A 22,809-nucleotide genomic window follows, 5' to 3' on the forward strand; every position below is an offset into this window, starting at 1 on the left:
TCCTTCTTTTTCAAGGCTGAATAATAGTCCATTGTATATTTATACCACATTTCCTTTATCCATTCATCTGTTGATGGACAGTTGGGTTGCTTCCACATCTTGGCTATTGTGAATAATGCTGCAGTGAACACGGGTGTGCATATATCTCTTCGATATTCTTCTTTGAATTCTTTTGGAATATGTATGAGAACTAGTATTGCTGGATCACATGGTAGTTCTATTTTTAATTTTTTGAAGAAACCGTACTGCTTTCCATAGTGGCTGCACCATTTACGCCAACAGTGCACAAGGATTCCAATTTCTCTTTAACCTCACCAACACTTGTTATTCTCTGTTCTTTTGATAGTAGCCATCCTAAGGGATGTAAGGTTATCTCATTGTGGTTTTGGTTTGCATTTCTCTTATGATTAGTGATGTTGAGCATCTTTTCCTAGAGCATAGGTATTTATAAGAAAAAAAATCTTGTGTGGAATAAAATGAGGAAAAATTAGGTAGTAAGGCTGATGGTAAATCTTGTGCCCACAGTAACGTATTCTCTTTCTTTTTAATCACTTTTTCTGCTATTTTTCGGCCATCATTGTGCTTTTGACCTAGTCTCCCCACTAGAAGCTAAATTTTGAATTTGTGAGTCATACATTGTTGGGATTGGAAAAGATTAAGGAGATCTTCTAAGGGCAACATCCCCATTTTCGAGTCAAGAAACCTGAGGATGAAAAAGTGAAAAAGAATTCAACTAAGAAGGAATATAAGGGGAGAAATCCTTAATATAAGGAGAAAGAGACTTCTGATTACTGAAACTTAAATTCTAATTCATTCCCATTATGAAAGAGTCCTGTGGAATCTGGAAATATCAGGAAGACTCAGTTTCCAAAACTCTGTGGTCGAGCATATTTTGAATAACTGCCACAGTTTTCCTGACATTTCTGCCAGATGTCTTGTGCTGTCATCTCCTCCTCTTCTGTAGCCCTGATGTAAATCTTTGAGTGATGGGCTTTGGAGCTCAGATTAGATCATTTGGCTTGTATACCTTGTAATTAAAACACATATTAACTTTTACTTATGTTTGACAATGAGACCCAGTTCACATGTGTGACATGATGATAAAGGGAAGAGAAGTTAGGAATACAACAGCAGGTCAGTTCAACCATCATTTCTGATCCCCTAGCTTGTAGGTAGGGCAGGTGGTGGTGGTCTGTGCCTCCTGAGGTATAAGAAATCTCAACAAATATGGACAGTATCCTCAAGGCCAGAGCAGGCCCAACTATTCTTCCCAGAGTTTGCCGTGTGTATTAGGGTTCTCTTGAGAAACTGAACCAACAGATATATGAATAGATTTATTATGGAGGCTGAAAAGTCCCAAGATCTGCAGTCACCAAGCAGAAGACCCAGAAGAGCTGATGAGTAGTTCCAGTCTGAGTCCAAAGACCTGAGACCAGATGGTGTGAGTACCAGGCAGAAAGACAGCAGACTCAAGCCCCAGGAGCTGATATTTCTATTTGATTCTGAAGGCAGGAAAAGACTAATGTCCTAGCTCAAAGAAGTCAGGCAGGAGGAAGTCCCTATTACTTTTTCTTCTATTCAGGCCTTCAGTGGATTGGATGAAGCCCATCTAAAAAGGGAGAATCCATCTGCTTTATTTGATCTCCGATTCAAATGTTAATCTTATACAGACTTGTACAGACACACCAAGAATAATGTTTGGCCAAATGTCTAGGCACTCTAAAACCATCACACTGTGGCTACCTCTGAGGGTTTCCAAGATGACTTTGAGGACACATGGACATATTTACCAGCTGTGTGACCTTGGGTAAGGTATTTAACTTCACTGTGCCTCAATTTCCTCATTGTAAAGGTGATAACAATTCCTCTCTCACTGGGTTGTTTTAAGGATTAAGTGAATTAATATTTGTAAAGTGCTTAGAACCATGCATGGCAAATTATAAGTACAGCATGTGTTTAATACAACTTTAACATATTTCAATAGCTTTGTATTTATTTTGATGGGTAGTAGAAGGAAATACAATTGGCATGATTTCAAGGATATATTTGCTTAGGATGAGGTGAAAAAAAAAACAGTAGCTTGATTTCAAGACAAGTAGTAAGTAAATACTGGTATGGTAGACCTTGTGATAGGGGAAAGTGAATGATTCTATTTGGGAAATATTGTGGATGAGAAAAAAATAAGATAATATGTAGGGTAACCAATGAAACCCAGCCCAGTTTTCTGGGGGAGTTCATGGGACACAGGACCTTCAGTGCTGAAACCAGGAGAATGCACCGCAGATCAGGTTGTTTAGTGTACTTATATGTAATGTGGAATAGGATAACATTTCTGGACATTAGAGACTATTTGAAGCTCCATTTTCGTTTCCAACTAATAACTCTTGAGCTGGGCTAGAAGTGGCAATTGGTTCACAAGTAGATGCTCATAAAATTTAGACAGAGCCACTGGCATTTGGGTCATATGAGGAAAATGAAGTTGGCTGTTACATATGAGAGACAGTTTTGTGTGATAACACCAATAAAGTAATCAATAAGATAGAAGCAGCTCAACCAGTCAGCACCAAATGAGCAGTTTTTTTCTCTTCTCCTTTCTTCTTTCTCACAAAAATCCTGTGCTTTCCCCACAGGAGCGGGACCCTTTTCTGACTACTCCATCCAGAATCTGTACATCCCAAATTGCAATTCTGACACCCCAAATAAAGGCCTTTGTTCTTTTTCAGTTTCCCCTTCTTTTCTCAGTTGACAGTAAGTTTGATATTTATCCCACAGTCACACATTGTTCCTGGCACAGGGGGTCTCCAAGGAGATGGTAGTAGGTAGAACCTTGGTTCTGATCCTGCTTTGATATGTCTGTGACTTTATTTATTTATTTTTTTAAAGAGTCATCCATTTATTTAAGAGAAAGGGAGGGAGAGAGAGCATGCTGGGGGAGGGGCAGAAGGAGAGAGAGAGAGAGAGAATCTCAAGCAGACTCCTTGCTGAGGGTGGAGCCCAATGCGGGGCTTGATCCCAGGACCCTGAGATCATGACCTGAGCTGAAATCGAGAGTCGGACGCTTAACCAACTGAGCCACCCAGATATGTCTGTGACTTTAAACAAGGGTCTTCAACTTCCCTCCATCTGTGTTTCTTGGTCTGCAAAATAAGTGGTTGGAATAAATGAACTCCAAATCCCTTCCAGTGCTGGTTCTTAGATATGAAGCACACACTATCTGTTGTGGCTAAAATCTCAACTCCACTGATGTTCCAGGTAAGAAAAGAACAATGAGAAAAGCATGTATTGTGATTCTCTTCAGGGGCTCTCAAATCCAGCCTGGGGCAGAGGAGAAAAAGAATGGAATGGAGTTTCTCCCCTCTCCTGACTCCCAACCAACCACAGCCCTGACACAAAATGACCAGCCCAAACTTAGGATCCTTTGAAAAGACCTGAAAAATGTATGTGGTCTGGGAAATCAGCAGAAGACAGACTTCTCAATAGGTTTAAACATGCAAGATTTCCATAAGAAGGACTTGAACTGTTTGTTGGGTGAGAGATGTCTTTATATAAAGCCATGAAATATAGGTGGCTTTAATTGCGGCTGTGTTTGGAAGCTGAAAAGGAATCTTTGGTGGTAAGTAGGACTGGGATAAATAATTTACTTAATTGATTAAAGGCTCCTGTTTGGAGCCTTGTTTTTCTTCATCCAATGACCTTTTGGAGTTGACAATATTCCAAGTTCCAGGCAAGTTATGTGTTTTTTTTTTGGTTGTTTGTTTGTTTTAAGATTATTTATTTATTTATTTATTTATTTAACAGAGATAGAGAGCACAAGTAAGCAGAGTGGCAGGCAGAGGGAGAGGGAGAAGCAGGCTCTCCGCTGAGCAGGGAGTCCGATGTGGGGCTCGATCCCGGGACCCTGGGATCATGACCTGAGCTGAAGGCAGACACTTAACCGACTGAGCCACCCAGGTACCCCTCCAGGCAAGTTATGTTACATAAGAATGTAACTTGCTGACCGTCTGTTTTTGTAAGATTAAAATCATCTTACAGTCATGGCTTGGAAAAGCTATCTCACACCAATCATTATCTATACATATTTTTTTTTCCAGAATCAATTTAATGTAACAAATACCTATTGAGGGCAGTTATGAGCTCAGTTCTGTGAAGTCATGAAGAGGAATGAGAATCTCAGTTGCTAGGAGCCCCAGCCGTAAAGGAAGCGTGACAGGGATCCAGTCATCGGCATTATGTTGATATTGCCATTTGTGGAAACCCTGATGATTTTTACCTGGCACTGAGATTCACTTTATGTGAGATGGGGTGGGCAGGCAGGCTCTGGGTATTGGGAAGTCTAAGAAGAGTTTCTGGGCTCCGAGAGCTTAGTTTTCAGGAGTCCTGTCGTTTTTTCATAATAAACTTCTTCTAAGGCTTGTAATGCCCAGACGCCTTCCAGGCAGCATTCTCTCTAATTATAGCTCCCCTGAGTCATTGGAGGTTTCAGAACCAGAGTGCTGAGAGAGAGATAGACTATAAAAACAAGCTTATATCATTGGGGGTATAGCTCAGGGGTAGAGCATTTGACTGCAGATCAAGAGGTCCCTGGTTCAAATCCAGGTGCCCCCTGCACACTCAAATTTTGCTTCAGAAGAATATGGATTGATTTTGGCTCTATTATTTTCTGTAACCCGTGGCTGAATAATAACTAATGTCCTTTGTGCATATGCCAGGCACCAGTCTGAATTCTTTGCATCAATTATCTCCTCAATTTCCCTCCCAAATTTTATAAGATACATACCATACCATCAATATCTTCATTTTACATGAGGAGACAGACAGACTTGGAGACACGCAGTAATTGGCTAATGGTCAAAAATCTACAAAGAGAAGGTTTAGGATTTGGACTCAGAGCACATGGCCTCAATGACTTCATGATGCTACTCGTACCGTTCTAGTGGTAAAAGTTTTGTGACAAAATTCCACTTAGTAATGCTCCCAAGGTGCCAGGACTGTCCATCCAGTTTTAGAATCTTTGGGCTGCAGGGTCAACCCAGCGACTTAGTGACCATGCTCACACTGTGCAGTGCCCTGGGGAAAGTAAGTCTTCATTCATAGAACACTGCTAGGGGTGAGCAAGAAAGGGCCTGAAGTTTAGGGAGCTGCACTCTTTTCCTGCTCTAAAGCTCGAGGAATTTCTATTGCCTTTCCACCCCCCATTCCTTTCCTGTAGCCCCGCACTCCCACCGCGGGTGCCTTCACTCAGGACCCGGGTGTGGGCCAGAGGTCAGACCTAAGTCTGAGTCTAACCCCTGCCCACAGCCCAGGCCATGCTGTGTCTTTAGAGGGGCCTGAACAACACACAGAATGCCGACTATGAGGCAGGACTGTGCCAAGCGGGAACCCCAAGGTGACTAAGGCACAGCCCTGGTCTCAGTGTGCTCTCCACCAGGAAGCAGGGCTGCAAAGTGCAGAGGGATGGGATGTGCAGGGAGCTGCGCCAATGACAGGCATGCAGAGGAGGCAGTGACGCTGTCCCTCTGGGGAGGGAAGGGTAAGGGAGGCTTCCTTGGGTTGCTGATGGCAAATCACAGTTTCAAAGATGAATATTATCTCCCAGGACAGAGCGTAGAGTGGAGGAAGGGGCACGGGGAGTGGCGGCTGAGTTGCAGCCCACTAGGCTGCCTGGGCCAAGGCTGGGGCCAGACGGATGCAGGTGGCAGCAGCTGGAGAACACAACAAGATTTGGGAGTGTCAGAAGATGAAGTTGAAGAGGCAGATAGGGATCCACATGAAAACAACCCTGCCTGTCGCGCTGAGACTTGGAGCTTCTGGGGAAGGCATTTAAAGGGCCGTGACCCAGATAGACTCCATTTTAAGCAGGCTGCTCTGGGAGCAGGAAATGGGGCGGCTGTGAGCAGTGGAGGCTGGGAGGCCATTCACTGCCAGTGTAGGGGTGGGGATGGACCTAAGTGACGTCAGAGCTAAAATCAGTAATACCCAGCGATGAACTGGAGCTGGAGAAGAGAAGGTGAGAGAAGCCCACGGTTGTCAGTGTTCTGACCAAATGATGGAGAACACGGTGGTGTCACCAACCCAGATGGGGAGGAGGCTGATCATATGGTTAGGGAGGCAGGCCTGGCGCTGAGCCCCGAGCCTACACTGGAATCCTGGCCTCAGCACCTCCTAGCTGTGTGACCACTCTGTGCTTCAGTTTCCCTACCTGCAAAATCCATATGCTAATATTAATACCTACTTTATAGCATTTTTGTAATGATCCCCTGGGAAGTTGTGGGTGGAACCTTTACTACCATGGCTGGCACATACCAAATGTCCGGTAAATATGAGCTGTTATTATGACAACAAAGCAAAATTAGGAAGAGGTGCAGGTTTGGGCAGGAGGTGGCACGTTTGTTTTGGGGCACACCGGGTATGAAATCTGAGGTTTTTGTAAGGCCTCAGAGGGGAGCGGCTGCGAATGGGCATCTTGGTCCCCCGAGAGCTGGTGAGCTGAGGCTTCAGCTGCTCTTTGCTCCTCAGCTTCATGGAGGCGACAGGCCTCTTCAGGGAGGATTTGTTGCAATGGCAGAGATTCTCTTGACCTTTCTTCTCAGTCTCAGAGATACACAAGATTAAAAATCCTCAGACTGGAACTGAAGGGAATAGGATTCAGAGGTATTAAAGGTGAATTTTGGACTTTGGAATACCTTGTTGTTGTTTGACTGTAAACTATGACAGTTCATCCTGGATGAAGTCCCCTTTGAAAATCTGATGAAAACATACACAATATCCTCTTGATATGTGTAAATATGACATACACAACATTTGCTTATCATTTCAGAGTTAGACCTGGACCTCTGAAGTTTCTGGATACCCAGTTAAGGTGCCCTCCCTGTCCAATACTCGTTGGTGACCCAATACTTAAACATTCATCGATGTGAGGGTGGGGGGAAAACATCTGTAGATGTGTCCAGAGATTTCTGGGCAGTCAGTAGTGTATTTTAAAAACTGGAAAATTATACTGAGAATTACATTGAGCTTTAGGCGCTAGGAAGAGAACAAGCATATATGTTCTGGGAAAAGTAGGAGCTGGTGTGTGGCTGGAAGGGAATTGAGGATGAGTTTAAATCCAAGAAAATCTCAGCTGTAAAAGGTATTTATGAAGTATGATATAACTCATAAAAGGGAAATAAGTGTTTATGTGAAGCTTATTGCCATCAGGGGGTATAGCTCAGTGGTAGAGCATTTGACTGCAGATCAAGAGGTCCCTGGTTCAAATCCAGGTGCCCCCTCTGTGGTCTTTTGCTCTTCTTGGCAGCCTTTTTAAAACACTGGGTTTAGTGTGAGGCAAGCAAGGTGCCTAGGGGCTCAAAATTTGAGGCTGTGCTCACTCTCATGCAAGTCCCTTAGCTTGTTAATTCCCCACAGTAGAGCTGTGTGCATATAAATTCACCCCCTGCCAACATATACACACATAAACACAGTCATCCACCCAGAGACATATATACACACACCCCACACACCAGATGTCCCCCGACCACATACACACACCCGGACCCACACAGCATCACACAGACTCACCAACAGACAAACATACACACACGCACACGTGGACTTTCTCACAGACCCTTTATTTTTCCTTTCTGAATATTCAATCTTATTAACCAGACCCTTTCTATCTTCCTTTCTCCAAACTTTTACCCATTTACTAGTTTGGATTTACAGAAGAGTTGTAAAGATAATATAGAGAGGTCCCGTATACCCTTTGCTCAGCTTCCCCTAATGTTGACATCTTGCATAACCACGGCACATTAATCAAAACTATGAAATAAACATCGATGCAACACTATTAACCAAATCTTAGACGACATTCAGATGTCACCAATTTTTCCACTAACATCTTTTTCTCTGTTCCAGGATTCAATCCAAGATACCATATTGCCTTGAGTTATCATGGCTCCTTAGTTTCCTTCAGTCTCTGACAGATGCTCAGTCTTTCCTTGTGTTGTTTTTTGTTTGTTTTTATAATCTTAACACTTTTGAAAAGTCCTGGTCAGATATTTTGTAGAATGCCCCTCATTTTGGGTTTGTCTGGTGTTTTCTCATGATTACACTGAGTTTATGGATTTTGGGGGAAAATATCACAAAGGTCATGTGCCCTTGTTGTCCTCTCTTATTAGGGGTAGAAGAAAAGCCCTGCAAAAATTTAGGAGTCTGCTACATTGTAAAAATTTGAAAGTACAATGGCTGAGGCTTGTCGGGATATGCCTTCTAAAGTGAGATACCTCACAGAATGAAGCACATCACTTGGTGGGTCTCTTTGGATTTTGGCGTCAGTGTATTTGGATGGGCTTCTCTGGTATATCTACTAGATAACAATAACCCAGAAGATTGTCAGGTTTTTTTTTTTTTTTTTTTTTGTGGATCCTAGAAAAAGAAAAGGGTCTGCACTCAGTCCGGGCCGTGGGGAAAGCTGTTCCTCCACGTGGGTATTATGACTTAGTATCGAAAGCGTAAGTGGCAGCTCCAGCTTAGTTAATTCACCTTTCCTTTGTTTCAATAGTGCATTGAATTTACCTCTTGTTTATGCTAGTACGTGGTCCAGCGTGACTGTTTATATGTCTATGTATTAGGCTAACCTTGGCAATAGTGTGGTGAGAACTCTGAAATCTCAAGAGCTTAACACAAGGAAGATTTATATCTTATCCATGCAAGATCTGGAGCAGGTCTGGTGGTCCTTCACCCTCTTGTAGCTAGGTCATCAAGCAATATGTGGCCTCCAGGGTCATCGCTCCAGGGGTAGTGAGAGTCGGAGGAGTTGCATGCCTGCTGCCTTAGCCCAGGCGAGACGCACCACCCCTCAGCTCACAGTTCACGGGACAGAACTAGTCACATGGTCCCCACTTCATTGCAATGGAGGCTGGAAAAGGTTAAGAAAGCATTTGGATGCTTAGTGAGTATTAACTTTTACTGCCATAACTGATCTTGCCTACTCCAGTGTGGGCCCCTAGCTGGTAGCAATTCTTTTTGATTCTTCTTGTTATCACCAGTGACTGGTAAGTACCTTGTCCATTGTCAGGGCTCAGAAAGTATTTGATGAATAATGACTATTGGCTAATTGAGTGAGTGAGTAAATGAAGCAAGATACATAAACAAGGTATATTCTTAAATCATTTGGAAACTGATTTTAGTATAAGGCAAGAATTATACCTCTCACATTGAAAAAAATGGCTTATTGATGCTTTCTAAACAATCCCTTAAAAGATTCAAACTTTTGTTGAAGTAGACAACTTCATGCCCATCAAGTAAAACATAGAACACTAATTTTTTTGCAGCATTGTTTTACTTTGAGAAAGAAATGCTTACTACTCTGCCTCCCTTTCTAAAACTGTCCACATGACATTTACCCATTATAAAGTCAAAATACCTTTATTGTATAAAACTTTAAGCATATGTCAAAGAATGTATCAAAGAATAAAGTTTGGTTGGATCTTTACTACCATCTTTCGTTAACTATTGTCTGTTAAATGTGATGGTGTTTGTACACGTGGGTGCATGTTTTATGTATGTACACATAAACATAACAAAAATGTATCAGGCATATCTTAAGCAACGTCTCACATCCTCTTGTCCTTCCCTGTTTCTGAGGCCCTTGGCCAGCTTTTCGCCCCTGGCTGCCACTGCAGTAGCTGAGGAGGTATGGACTCTGTCAACGTCACTCAGGTCCACCCAGCGGTCCCTCTCCTGCCCCTGCTGGATGCCTCTCACCTCCTACTCTTGGCTTCCCTCTTGCTTTTGAGTTATGAGAGGCCATGAGACCCACTTGGTACCCCCACATGCAGAATCTGGAGGTGTTTAGGAGTTAATGCATCATGGGGAAAACCTTTCACCAACAAGATACAGAAGCTGAGGGCTAAGTCTTCTCCTCCCTTCCTCAGGACAGACTGTCCTGTGATGCAGTAGTTCATACACCCTCTGGAGAGACAGCTTTACGAGCTCGAGCAATCAAGTGCACTTGTTAACAAGTGATGGCCAGCTTGGAAATGCCCCTTTGCACTGACTTACCCTTTCTCTGCCTCACTCCCTTTTACCTCTCTCCTCCCAGGGATCACACTTGGTGAAAAACTAATAACACCTAAGCTTTTTCCTTGAGCTCTAGGCTCTGGGGTATCCAGAGACCACAGACAGTCAGGATACTCTTGCCAGTTCTCTCTCAGCCTTTACCACCACACGATAGAAATGAATTGTATCCAAGCTCTCATTAAACAAGGTATCATCCCTGCCTGGTTCCAGCTGCCAGGATCTGCCTCTCTTCCCCCGAGTTTTTTTGTTTTTTTGTTTTTTCCCCCCCCCGTTTTGGCAGCCAGAGCCTCTTCTATATCCATCTGTGGCAAGCTGGAAGTGCCCCTGGGAGCAGCCTTCAAAGAACAATGGACAGAGGCTGCTGTTTAAATAACTCAGATTCCTTACCCCCTCCCCCATGAGCAAACTCAGCCAAGATGCCATCCACCTTGGCTCCGGAGTTCCCAATGGCGTTAGGTGGGGCTGCCCACAGCGTTAACTTGTATGACAGAGAGAACTTCATTGGCTGCTTCCCTTTTCCTGTCTCACTTCCGCTCTCCTCCATCAGTGTATCCTGCGGTCACCTCCCGAAGAAGCTCCTTGAATTTGGGTTCTTGATTCAGAGTCTGCTGCTATGGGAACCCAAGCCAAGACATCAGCCTACGACGTAATTCAAAAGATTGTTATAACCTGATCCTTTTCATTTAACAAAATAACCTGTACCTGATGTTCGATATTCTAAAACTTATCTAAAAAAGAAGAGTTTAAATGCTGCATGGTATTTATCATATGGATTGTAGAAAGAGTATGTTGGACATTTCTGCTTCCAACTTTCCTATGCAGCTGTAAGGAACCCAGCACCAAACAGAGCTGGATAGGCTTTGTCTCTGGGGGTCAGAGTTGCAATAAATAAGCTACAGATCAGTCATTTGTGCACATGATGGGAAAGAAATAGCCAACATAGAGATTTCCCCTGACTTCTATTTGATGTTTTTTGAAGGTTTCCCGGTAGCAGGGGTTCTTAGAGAAATATCAAAAGCATCTCGATTATGTTCTGCTTTAAAAGGAAATGAATTGCCTCCAAGCTTTCATTAAACAAGGTACCATCTTGTCTCATTTCTCTTTGAAAAATAATGACCACGAAAGCTCATTATGTGGTACTTTGCTGCCTGATGGATTTTGTTTTACTGTGGGACAATTTGGGCTTCCTGCTTCCTAAGGGACAGACCTCTCTCACTGTTAGACAGTTAGGCTGACTGCTAAAGTTTTATTCCAACCCCCTGAATGATTTGGGGCCAGTTAACCAAACTCTGTTGGTTCTGGGTTTTCGTTTGTACACTGGAGGTAATAAGAGTGTTCCCCTTACTAAGTTTGATGTCCGAATTGTATGCTGCCAATGAATCCACAGTGGCTGCTCAGTAAATGATAGCAATTACTTCACAGTGATTGCATTTTCAGCGGTGAGAGGAGTAGCACAGAGCAGAGGGTGGGGCTTAAGAAATTTTCCAGGGGCCGTAGCAGTGGGACAGGCCAATATCTAATTAGATTCAGGGAACACGAATGGCTGTCTGCTCAAAGGTACCTCCTCTACATGTTCTTCCTGCTGCGTCAGAGTTGGACTCAAAGCCCTGCAGAATTCCAGCCCTTCTGCCTGGCATAGCCCTTCTCAAAGTACACCAGGAACGTCAGCAACACCTGGGCAACTAGTTAGAAATGCAGATTGTCAGGTTCCTCCTGGGACATTAGAATAAGAATCTCTGGAGGTGGGGTTCAGTAATTTATGTTTTATTTATTTTTAAGATTTTATTTATTTGTCAGAGAGAGCGAGAGAGCACAAGCAGGGGGAGCGGCAGGCCGAGGGAGAGGAAGAAGCAGACTCCCATCTGAGCAGGGAGTCCGATGTGGGGCTCGATCCCAGGACCCTGGGATCATGACCTGAGCCGAAGGCAGACGCCTAACTGACTGAGCCACCCAGGCACCCTGGTAATTTATGTTTTAGAAAGCGACTCTTGCACATCCAGGTTTGGAAAATCCCCAGTCTATTCTGAGCCTCTACCTTGGCTTGTCCAGCCCCTCCTCCCATGGCCAGCCTCAGGGGGCTCTGCCAGATTCACGTTCCTCCTCTTCAAGCCTTCACCCTGAAATGTTACTGCGTGTTCTGTTGCAATTACACACGCCTTTCCAGCTCTGATTTTCATCTCTTGTCTTGTGCACTATACTAAGACCTTAGGTCTGCCATTGGGTGTGATTTCAATCCCTCCCTTTGTCCCTGTGTCTGGCAGCTCCAGACAACTCGTCCTGGTGCAGTTTAGTGTCCTCAGTCTCTCTGGAGTCTGATGAGGAAGCTGATATTTCTACCAGGTTTTGGCCCCTGCAGGAGGATTGGCCCATTACTAGCCCAACATTCGGGCTCAGTGCTGCCCCTGGCTCCAAGAGAGAGTCAGGCATCCTTTTTAAGATTGAGTCCCTGAGTCATAAGCCGTCATTTCTGTCACATTTTATTTGTTAGAAACAAATCACCAAGAGTGGTTCACATTCAGGGGGAGGGGATTTAGGCTTTACTTTCTGAAGGGAGGAGTCTCAAAAATTTGAGGGCATGTTTTATAACCACAGAGTCAGTCTTTGGGGAAAGCTTCTTTCCACATACCACCCAATTTTTTTTTTTTTTTTTTTAGAGAAAGAGCATGCAAGCATGGGGAGGGAGGATAGGAAGGGCAGAGAGAGAGAAAGGGAGAGAGAGAGAGACACTTAAGCAGACTCCATGCTCAGCGTAGATCCTGACTCAGGGCTTAACCTCACGACCCTGAGATCATGACCTGAACCAAAATCAAGAGTCAGATGCTTAACCAACTGAGCCACCCAGGTGCCCCCATACCACCCAATTCTTAAGATGATCTGCTCTGCTGGCCCATTCTGGCAGATTCTAGATCTTACCTTTATCTTTGGCCAGGGGTCCTAAACCAGCCACTAGACAGAGAGCCCTTTCTATTTCCAATATTCAGTCCAGGTTGATATCAATATCCAAGGGGTCTAATCTCTTTATAATGATAAGGTTCAGTCATTTATTGAGCACTTACTGTGTGAATTGGTAACTGGTGCCTTGGTTATGCCCTAATTGCCTGTGTCTTCCTCGGTGAGTTACATATCCTAACACAACCAACCAAAGCCTTTGTCACTAAGAGATTAAATTGAGTTAATAAGTTCCAAATTTTTGTATATTAACCAGGCACAGAACTGCCACATGAATATATGCAGTTAGAACAGAATGCAAAGCTGCTCAGCTGAGAGGGTGAGAAGTGGCTGAAATCTGGCCCACACTCCGCCAGCTGAGTTAATTTGGACTCCATGTGCCTAGAGGAAAGGGAGACTTTTTCCGATGTGCACAGGTGTGCTATTGATCTGCTCAGCACGAAGCCCTCAGGGCTAATTTTTACATCCGTGTGTGTGAGCTGGCAGTGGCCCTGGTTGGATGTCTTTTTGTTGCACACAACAGAAACCAACTCAAACTGGTTTTAGCAAAACAGAAATTTAAACGAAAAAAAAATTTAGCTTTCATAGTTGGCTTCAAACATGGCTGGATCCAAGTAACCAGGTCATGTAGCCAGGAATCTCTTTCTCTCCTTTTCTTGGATCTGCCTTTCTTCATGTTAACATTATTCTCAGGAAGAGTCTCTAAGTGGTGGCATGTTGACCAGATTTACCTCCTCTCTTAGCCACCCCGGGACTAAAAGAAGTTTTCTAGTGTTTCCAGTCCTGTGGTTAAGTCTCATGGGTCTGTTTTGAAGCATTCATGTGCCAATGGCCATGAAATTCTCTGATTTGACTGTCTGTAGAGCTGGGGAGTTGGTTCTACCCCGTTCAAACCACACTAAGTTTGAGAATGGATGGTTATCTATTTTTTTAAAAAAATGATGCTTTTACCAGAAAAAAAAGTAGAAATAGATCCTGGATGGATTAACAATAATATATAGCTACTACATCTATTCACTGGATTCACACTTGGGTATGGCCAGTCAGCATAGAGTCAAATTACAGAAAGGGGACTGAGAAGATGTTAAAGAAAAAGTGTGGGTCTTACCCATAATCCTGTGGCAGCCACAGGTTACCCTCAGGTAACCTACAGGTTCTCTTCTCAGGGAATTGAAAATCTATTCCTGTAGCTCAGTTTGGCCTCTTAGTATCGGCGATATAACTGGGATCTCTTACATAGCCTCTGGATTTTATCTCATTCCATCCTGTTTTCCATCTAGCTCTTGCTCATGGCTCCTTGTAGTATATACCGTAGCAGCCTGGGTTTGAAGAATACTCATGGTATGCTTTGGATGTGTCAGTCCTTGATGTCACTGACTTTTCCTTTCCTGTTCTCATGCTGTCTCACTTCTGAGTCTTTTTCTGAGGAGCGGGAGCTGATATCCATAGGTACAGACTCTTCTGAAGCGACCCCAAAGAACCTTCTTCTCATTCACAGGAGGTAGGTAGACCTACCTGAGAAAGGTCCAGAAGAGGATGGTCTAAGAAATGCCAGTTTATTATGTTACCTGTCAGAATCCAGAGATTTGATCACAAGGCAGGAAACAGTCACTTGAGGAATTTGTCCTATTTGGGGCCATGTGCTTCAGGGTGGTGCATTCTTGGCCAGGGTTCTAAGCTAATCCATCAGTTGCATTTCTTGGTCTACAGAAATTGGTTAGGAAATGAAGTCACAACCCAAGGACAGCCAATGCTTCTCAAAGGGAATGTTTCTGGTTCTTTTAGGAAAGGGCTCCATTTTTGTTTGTTTACTTCTTGCAGGCCTTGAACCTGGAAGTATGCAAAAGCTGGAGGTTTTTGCCAGCTAAAAGCCATAAGGAGTAATCAGCTCTGAGGAGCCACTAGTACAGAGGAAGTGAAAGCTAAGAAATGGAGAGAAAAAGACCAAGACCTGGGAGGTAGTTTTAGGCCCTGGAGCAAGTCATGCTTAACTTGCTAGACAACTCCTGGGCATTTCAGTCTTGAGATCCAGAAAATTCACTGTCTGTCTTGTTTTCTATCACCTGCAAGCAAAAAATTCCTCAGGAATGCATCCTGACACCATGCTGTTCCTGTGATTACAGAGGTCCACTAGGGCCTGCATGCTCCTCTTCAGACCCAGAGTCCAGCTTCTCACATCCCCAACCCTATCTCCAGAATCCCAGTTAGCCCCTCCCCACCCTGCTGAGCCCGTTTCTCTCTTTGTATATGTATGATAATAAGTCATGCCACCCACCACCTACGGGGGTTGAGGACTAATTAGAACACTTGTGAAATTCTTTGTTTTTACAAAATGTCAGCAAAAGAGCTCTATGTATTATCTCTTACTCTTGATTCTCCTGCCCTTAAAAAAAACTTTTACAAAATAAAATTTGTTTTTTCTTTTAAAATATGACCAATTATCTAGATTCACTTCTTTTTTTTTTTCTTTTTCTTTTTTTAAAAATTTATTTACTTGACAGAGAGAGAGACAGCTAGAGAGGAAACACAAGCAGGGGGAATGGGTGAGGGAGAAGCAGGCTCCCCGCTGAGCAGGGAGCCCGATGATGCAATGATGCGGGGCTCCATCCCAGGACGCTGGGATCCCAGGCATCTCCTCGATTCACTTCTTAAGGTGCAAACAGCTAGGCGAAAAATATTCCTCTCTGTGGTAGGGGGTGGGATTCGGGTACAAACTGGCTCTCTCTTTTCTGTTCTCTCACTTTTCCCCTTGGATTTTTCTAAATTCTTGACCATTGGGTTTCCAGTACGGGAAAGAAATGCAGTTATTCAGACAATGTCAACACCAGTGAGAGGTTAACTTGATTTTGTTTTGAATCTGGGTTTATCCCCAACTGGTAACATTTTGAAAAAATGTTCCTTTCATTTGTGTGAGTAAAGCAGCTTTACTATGGAGGAAATTGACCATCTGATAAGAACACCAGGAAAGAAAAAATGCATGAAAATGTATTGGAAAGGAAGGGGAGAAATAGAGAGAGGATGAGCAGTAAAGAGAGGAAGGTGACATGGATTGAGATAGAAAATGTACTTGAATCAACCTTTGATGATGGTGTCAAATTTTGGTTAGATAATAGAATACTGGTAGGGTTGCCAGATTTAGCAAATAAAATTACAAGACACCAAGTTGAATTTGAATTTTAGATAAATAAGAAATAATTTTTTAGTATAAATATGTCACATTTAAAGATTGCCAGCCAATCTTTGAATGTAGGAATATGGGGATTTTTCTTTTCTAGGGTCAATGGGTTTTCTTGCTAACATTCTGGAACCTATGAGGGAGACTGACTTCAGCTCCCATCTTGTGATTAAAACCATGGAGTAGTTGTCTTGTACGTTCCTGAAACTTCTAGCTTCTTCCCTGTTTCAGCAGATGCCTTCAGAGGGCTGAAATGTTCACATATTCTTTCTATCTGAGCACTGTGAATGTAATATCTTTTTTTTAAATACTTTTTTATTGTGGGAAATTTTCAAATACACATAAAAGTAGAGAGAATTACAATGAACTTCCATTACTCTGTTTGAAGAGTTGTCAACATTTTGCCAATCTTGGCCTACTTACTCCCCACCCGCCTTATTTTGCAGTAGTATTTTAAAGAAAATCTTAAACTTCATGTCACCCTCAGATACGATGTTTCTTTTTAAATTTTATGTTCCCTCTCCTGTCCTTAAGTATATATCTGATATGATTAATATTGCCAAGATTCCACTTTTCCCCTTTGTTTCCTTTCATATAAAATAGTTAATATAAAATAACGGCTCTATTCCTTCATAAGATGATCTTGTTTCGTTTTCTTCCTCAAAGCATCCCTGTAGTTCAAGACTTTGCCTCACTCTGGTGACCTGTTCAGGCTTCAGGGATCTGGCCTGCATTGTGCTGAGGGGTCTGTGGACGATGGTGGGTGGGAGAAGGGGTGGGGGTGAGGGGGTCATTTTTTTTTTTAAGATTTTATTTATTTATTTGAGAAAGAGAGAATGAGAGACAGAGAGCACGAGCGGGAAGAGGGTCAGAGGGAGAAGCAGACTCCCCACTGAGCAGGGAGCCCGATGTGGGACTCGATCCCGGGACTCCAGGATCATGATCTGAGCCGAAGGCAGTCGCTTAACCAACTGAGCTACCCAGGCGCCCGAGGGCGTCATTTTTTGACTTTCTCTCAAACTTCCTTCCTGTGACAAGTACTCATCCTTTCTCTCTTTACTCCTAGCTTTATGCATCATGCAAGTCTATACTTTTTAGGGTAACTATGGGATCCTCTGATTTAACATTTAAATATTCCCAAGAGGGGGCGCCTGGGTGGCTCAGTCGGTTAAGCGTCTGCCTTCAGCTCAGGTCATGATCCCAGGGTCCTAGGATTGAGTCCTGCATCGGGCTCCCACTCCCCCTGCTTGTGTTCCCTCTCTCGCCATGTCTCTGCCAAATAAGTAAACCTTTAAAAAAAAAAATATTCCCAAGAGTAGGTTTGAAGACACTGCGAGCAGCATGACGGAGGACTGTGGCTCTCACTCTTCGGGGCACACAGGGTCCCCTGAGGTCTTGTTAAAACACAGACCCCGAGCCCACCCCCAGAAGTTCTGGTTCCATAGGTCTGGAGTGGGGTCTGGTGGTCCGGGGAGCACAACCTTAGAACCACTGGGATAGTAACAACTTTCTGGTTATACAACCCTGAAGAAGAATCCTTGTTCTGGGACCGTGGGTCGGTTACTTAACCTCTCAGATTTAGTCTCCTCATCTGTGATCAACAGATGGTCATTTCTTCTCCCTTTCCAGTGATGACTTGCTGCTTTTAAGAGTGTTAACAGAGAAGGGGAGGCAAAACTGAAAAGGAACAAAAACCTTTATTTGGGGCCTCAGAATTGTAATTTGGGGGGTGCAAATTCTGGAGTAACCAGAAACGTGTCCTGCTCAAGTGGGGGAAATCAAGGGTTTTTTATGAAAAGAAGGAAGGGAAGGGGTAATTCCATAATTTAGATAAAAAAGAGAAGAGAAAAAAAAAAAAAACAAAACCCCTGCTAATCCGGTGCTGACCGGTTGAGCAGTTTCTGATTACTATCCTATTGATTATTTTATTGGTGCTATCAAACAAAACTGTCCCTGGTATGCACCAGTTATCTTTCCTGCCCTCATATGATCCAAACGAGCCAGTCGCTCTGTTGAAATTCTATGAACAACTGCTTGTAAACCACTTGCCACTTTTGGCCCAATTCAAGAGTTTTAGTTGGAAAGGAGAACAGAGCATCCACTGGAGTCTCCCATGTCCAGAAATGTTAGACGTTTCCACAAACGCAAGAGCTCAGCCTTCCTTCGTGCTGTTTTGTCAGGGGCTAACCGGAAATGGTTTTGCCTGTATTCACGTCTTGGAATCCAGTTGCATCCGTAGTGTGGAGTTTTGGGTCAACAAAGGTACTGTTGAACTTGGGGTTGTACTCTGGCTCCCGAAGAGAGGGAATGATGAGGAGGAGCTAGAGGTCGTTCATTCGCCCAGTATGTATTGAGCACCTACTGTGTGCCAGGCACTGTTCCAGCTGCCGGACATACAGTTAGACAGGATCATCGTCCTTAAGATATTTGCTTTCTAGTAGGATGAGAAAGAAGGGAACATTCCTGGTGGGGCCCTGAGGAAATAGGAAAAATACAGCGAGGAGCCAGCTAAATAATAATTTGTATTATTCCTTCACAGTTCCGGAGGCTGCAAGTCCAAAGTCAGCTTTGCTGGGCTAAAGGCACGGTGCTGGCAGGACTGCACTCTCTCTGGGGGCTCTTGGGGAGAATCTGTCTCTTACCTGTTTTGGCTTCTATAGTTGCATTCTTGGGCTCATGGTTCCTTCCTCTATCTTCAAATCTCCCTTCCATCCCCTCACCTCACCTCCTATTGCCTCCATAACGCAAGACAGTGTGGGGCAGTGCAGAATGTAGAGGCAGGGTGGAAGATGACCCAGAAAGGATGGGAACAATGTCTGGGAACTGTGCTGACCGTAGCCGCCGGGGCTCCACGAAGCCAAGTGGTCACACAGCAATGATAAGCAATGTGTATTGGAAGGTCTCCATAGACCAGTGCTTTACAGTTCTCACAATTACCCTTTGAGGGAGGTGCTTTTACACATGACAAAACTAAGGCTCAAAGTTCAACTTGCCCAGAGTCACTTGGTGAAGTGGTAACGCCAGGAGTCCAAGGCAGGCAGCCTGCCTCCAGAGCAGAGCCCCAACGAAAGCCTTCCTACTCAGTATGTAGACTAGCAGCACTGGAATCCCCACCACGAACTCGAACTCAGCAAAAGTGCAGACTCTCGGGCTCCACCCTCGACCTGCTGAATCAGATTCTGCATTTTCCCAAGAGCCCCTGGGATTCCGATGCAGGAATCGGTTAGAGAATCCCTGCCCTCAAGCATTCCATTGGAAATGCCGCGAAAGGACCTTTCCAGCAGCTGAGGAAGCTATCTTGCTCTTTGGTGTTCGCTTTAACAATATTAGGGAGCCCAGTTATTCTGATATGTCTTCATCTGAGTAAGTAAACAACAATTAAAAATAAACCCTCCCTGAGTTCATGTCTCCAGGCCTAAGGAAGAACATCACAGTGCCCTCTAAATAGCAGTTACTTGTCTCCTGGGCGCTAAAATATTTGCTGACTTGGTTATTCATCATCTCTGTGTGCTGCAGGGTCCAGGGTGATAAATTATGGAAGAGAGCTATTAAATTACAACAGTCTCTCTTACATCAGATGCTGGTGTTAGGCATATTTTGGGCATTGCTATCATCACACAGGAAGTAGAGAATTGTGATTATTGTGCTTATAAAAGATGCCTATTCTCAGAAGTTTGTTTTTACCCTGGGTCCTTGTTAGGCTGGTATTCTATTTCTAAGCCTTAGAGTGCGTGGTTTTGGCTGAATCAAGGAATAGAATATATAGAAATAGAATCGGGCTAGCAGACCAGTGTTTCTCATGAGCCATTTGCATTAGAATTGCTTGGTGCTGGTTAAATGTATAGATCTTTGGGCCCCACCTGGAAAATTAGAGTGAAAGGTGAGATCCAGAAATTTTAATTTTTAACCGGCTAACCTGGCAATTCTTACATAAGTGAATCTTTGAGAACTAGCATTGTATACATCAGACCTAACTCTGTTATCATGTGGATGACGAATCAGAAAAAAAGAGCAGTATAATGACTTGCCTAAAATTTCAGTGCCCCACAGAGAGTAACATTTCCAACTTTCTTTTATATAATATATATATGTGTGTGTGTGTATATATATATATATATATGTATATAAAAGTCTTGTATAGATGGTTGGCTTTTTCGGAGAGCCTTTTGGATCTATCAGCATCTCTCTCTCTCTTTTTTTTGGATCTATCAGCATCTAATAAAGGCAGGGCTAGCTGATTGTGTGGCTACATGTGAGATAGGCAAGTAAATGCAAAATAAACAGTAGTGCAATGTAAAAATTCTCTCATGTGATAGATACTAAGTGACCATTTTGTCGTCAGGCATGCCAAATCCAGAGGATTTTTACTAGAATTGAAAGAGTTACGGCAACTGAGTTACCTGAAAAGAGCTGACATAATGCCACAAATTGCCAGGAGGGGGCAGCAGAGAGCTGCCGAATGGCCCATAGAGGCCCGCTGAACCAAGGTTATCAATTAGGAGGATGTTAGAACAGCAGCCAAAAGCTGGTTCTCCCAGGAGTGTCTGCTAAGGACACATCTAACCTGGACAGTCTGAAGCTTGGCCCTAAAAGAAGAAATCTGGGTCTGAAGCAGAGGCAGTTACCTCTTAATGAAAAAAGGCAATGCCCAGGCTAGTGGGTGGAGGAGAAGAGCCGGGAGTCAGAAAGGCAAGCTGAGTGAGTCAGGAGCAGGGGTAAGTGGTGGTGTGCCACAGTGGGGTGGTGGACTCATTAGGAAGCGAAGGGGCTGTCAGGGAGCACGAGCTTCTTCTGAGGCACTTACCTTGATTTACAGCATTTTAAGGGCCACTGCCCTGGTAAGATCAGGAAACAATGGGGCTCCTGATGAAGAACATTTCATAACCAGATTATTAAAAAACCTGGAACTTAATCCTTTATTTGACAAGCCCTTTCATAGTGCAATCTTCAAATTCTTTTTGGAAAATGCCCTAGTATTTAAAAAAAAAAAAACAAAAACAACTTAAGGAAAACAAGGCAGTGCGTGATTAAATACTGCAATTATGGTACAATCAATACTTGCTCCAGAAGCTTCAGTGAAGGGAAAGATCAATGAAGGTTTGAGTGGCCAAGGAAGGTTTTTTTTAAGGAAGTGAAATATGGTCTGAGCCTTAACCAGCAAGTATGATTTAGAAAAGCAAAGGAGGACACTCAATGAGTCAAGGGAGAAAATCTCCATCTGTTTGCAGGCCTGTGAGGAGACTGCCTGCCTATATCAAGGGGGCCTGGAGTGTTCGTGGGGCTGGGGCATAAAGACACTTGTTTAACCTTTGTTTGATGGTTTCTGACACATTTTGAAGGAAGAGCGTCCAGCTTCTTATGCAATAGGAGTGTATCACTTAGAGGAAATAAACATTGATGCCACATGCATCTGACGCAGGTAGCTCACAATGAGAGAAGTTGCTAGCGGGGAGATGCTGTCTGATTCCTTCCGCTCAGGGCACCATAATCTTGACTCTGCGAAAAGGCAGGATCTGCTCAGTGCATGTCTAGATCTATAAGATTACACCCAAATTTTACGAAGATGATAAAAAGTTTTATTGCGAATTCCTGAAATCATATTCTGTGCTGAGAACCAGGTACGGTTAACCATGTGCTTACACAGAGACCCATCTCACAACAGATCCATCTTCCACCCACGAACGGGCTGGTGATTAGCCCTTATAGTCGTGGCCCAGAGAGTAATTATCATGTATTTGGGTAGACTTTGTTTGTATACCCCGTCTCTCCCCGGATGTTAGCTTCGTGCTTTTTATTACTAATCACTGATAGATCTTTTTGTCTTTGCTTATACACTAGTTAAAAACACTATCTCCTTTTCAACTAATTTTTATAGAGTGCTTCATGTCCCTCCAACACACTCTATAAAGTATTAGCCTTTATTTGGGTTCTTGACACAGCAGCTCTTGTTTTTCTGATGTAGTGTCTCTCAACTTTATTTGTGTATTTATTTATTCATGTATTCATTCATTAATTCATGCATTTATTTTTGAGTCTTATTTTTGAGTGACTTGAAAGATAAAACACTTCCCATCAGTGACAGTGGCTCCCTGTGCCAGTGATTCTCATGGGAATGGAAGTGGGGCCGAGGGTGAAGTTTCCCTTGGCAATTCACCCATCGCCAAGGGAAACATCACAGAGATCCCAAGAAATCCTCCTCTCTAAGCCCCGCGGTGCTTCTAGCTAAGAGGCATTGCTGTCACTTCAGGATTCAGGACAGTGTGTGTGTGCCCGGCACAAACACGGGTATCTTGCAGTAATCCGTGTGCTCTATCTGCTGTTGGTTTGGGAAATTTTTCCTTCTGGTGAATCCCTTTGGTAGGTCCAATCACTTCCAGTTTGGGATCCAAGGGAAAGCATGTTCCTCATGGGTGGTACCAAGGGACCTTCTTGGAGAACACCTCCACATTTCTTCCTGGCAGCGTGAGTTTAGAGGGAGATCAGCAATAGTATTATTTAATCATTTAATGCCCACTCTTGGGTTATGCATTCTTTCAAGAAAGCATTTCCCTTGAGGACATTCCTCAGGGTGTCAGGGCACACATAAACAATTATTTGAGGAAGAGAAAAGAGCTAAAGTTAGGGTC

General features: G+C 43.6%; 2 non-coding genes across 2 annotated transcripts; both read left to right on the top strand.

Annotated features, from left to right (window-relative positions):
• The first annotated feature begins 4,533 nt into the window (after positions 1-4,533).
• Positions 4,534-4,605, top strand: TRNAC-GCA. The gene has a single exon. It is a non-coding gene; the product is annotated as a tRNA-Cys (tRNA).
• A 2,591-nt stretch (positions 4,606-7,196) lies between these two features.
• Positions 7,197-7,268, top strand: TRNAC-GCA. The gene has a single exon. It is a non-coding gene; the product is annotated as a tRNA-Cys (tRNA).
• Positions 7,269-22,809: the final 15,541 nt, after the last annotated feature.

Source organism: Phoca vitulina, unplaced genomic scaffold (assembly GCF_004348235.1).
Source record: "Phoca vitulina isolate PV1807 unplaced genomic scaffold, GSC_HSeal_1.0 scaffold10, whole genome shotgun sequence".
In the NCBI taxonomy this organism is placed as follows: domain Eukaryota; kingdom Metazoa; phylum Chordata; class Mammalia; order Carnivora; family Phocidae; genus Phoca; species Phoca vitulina.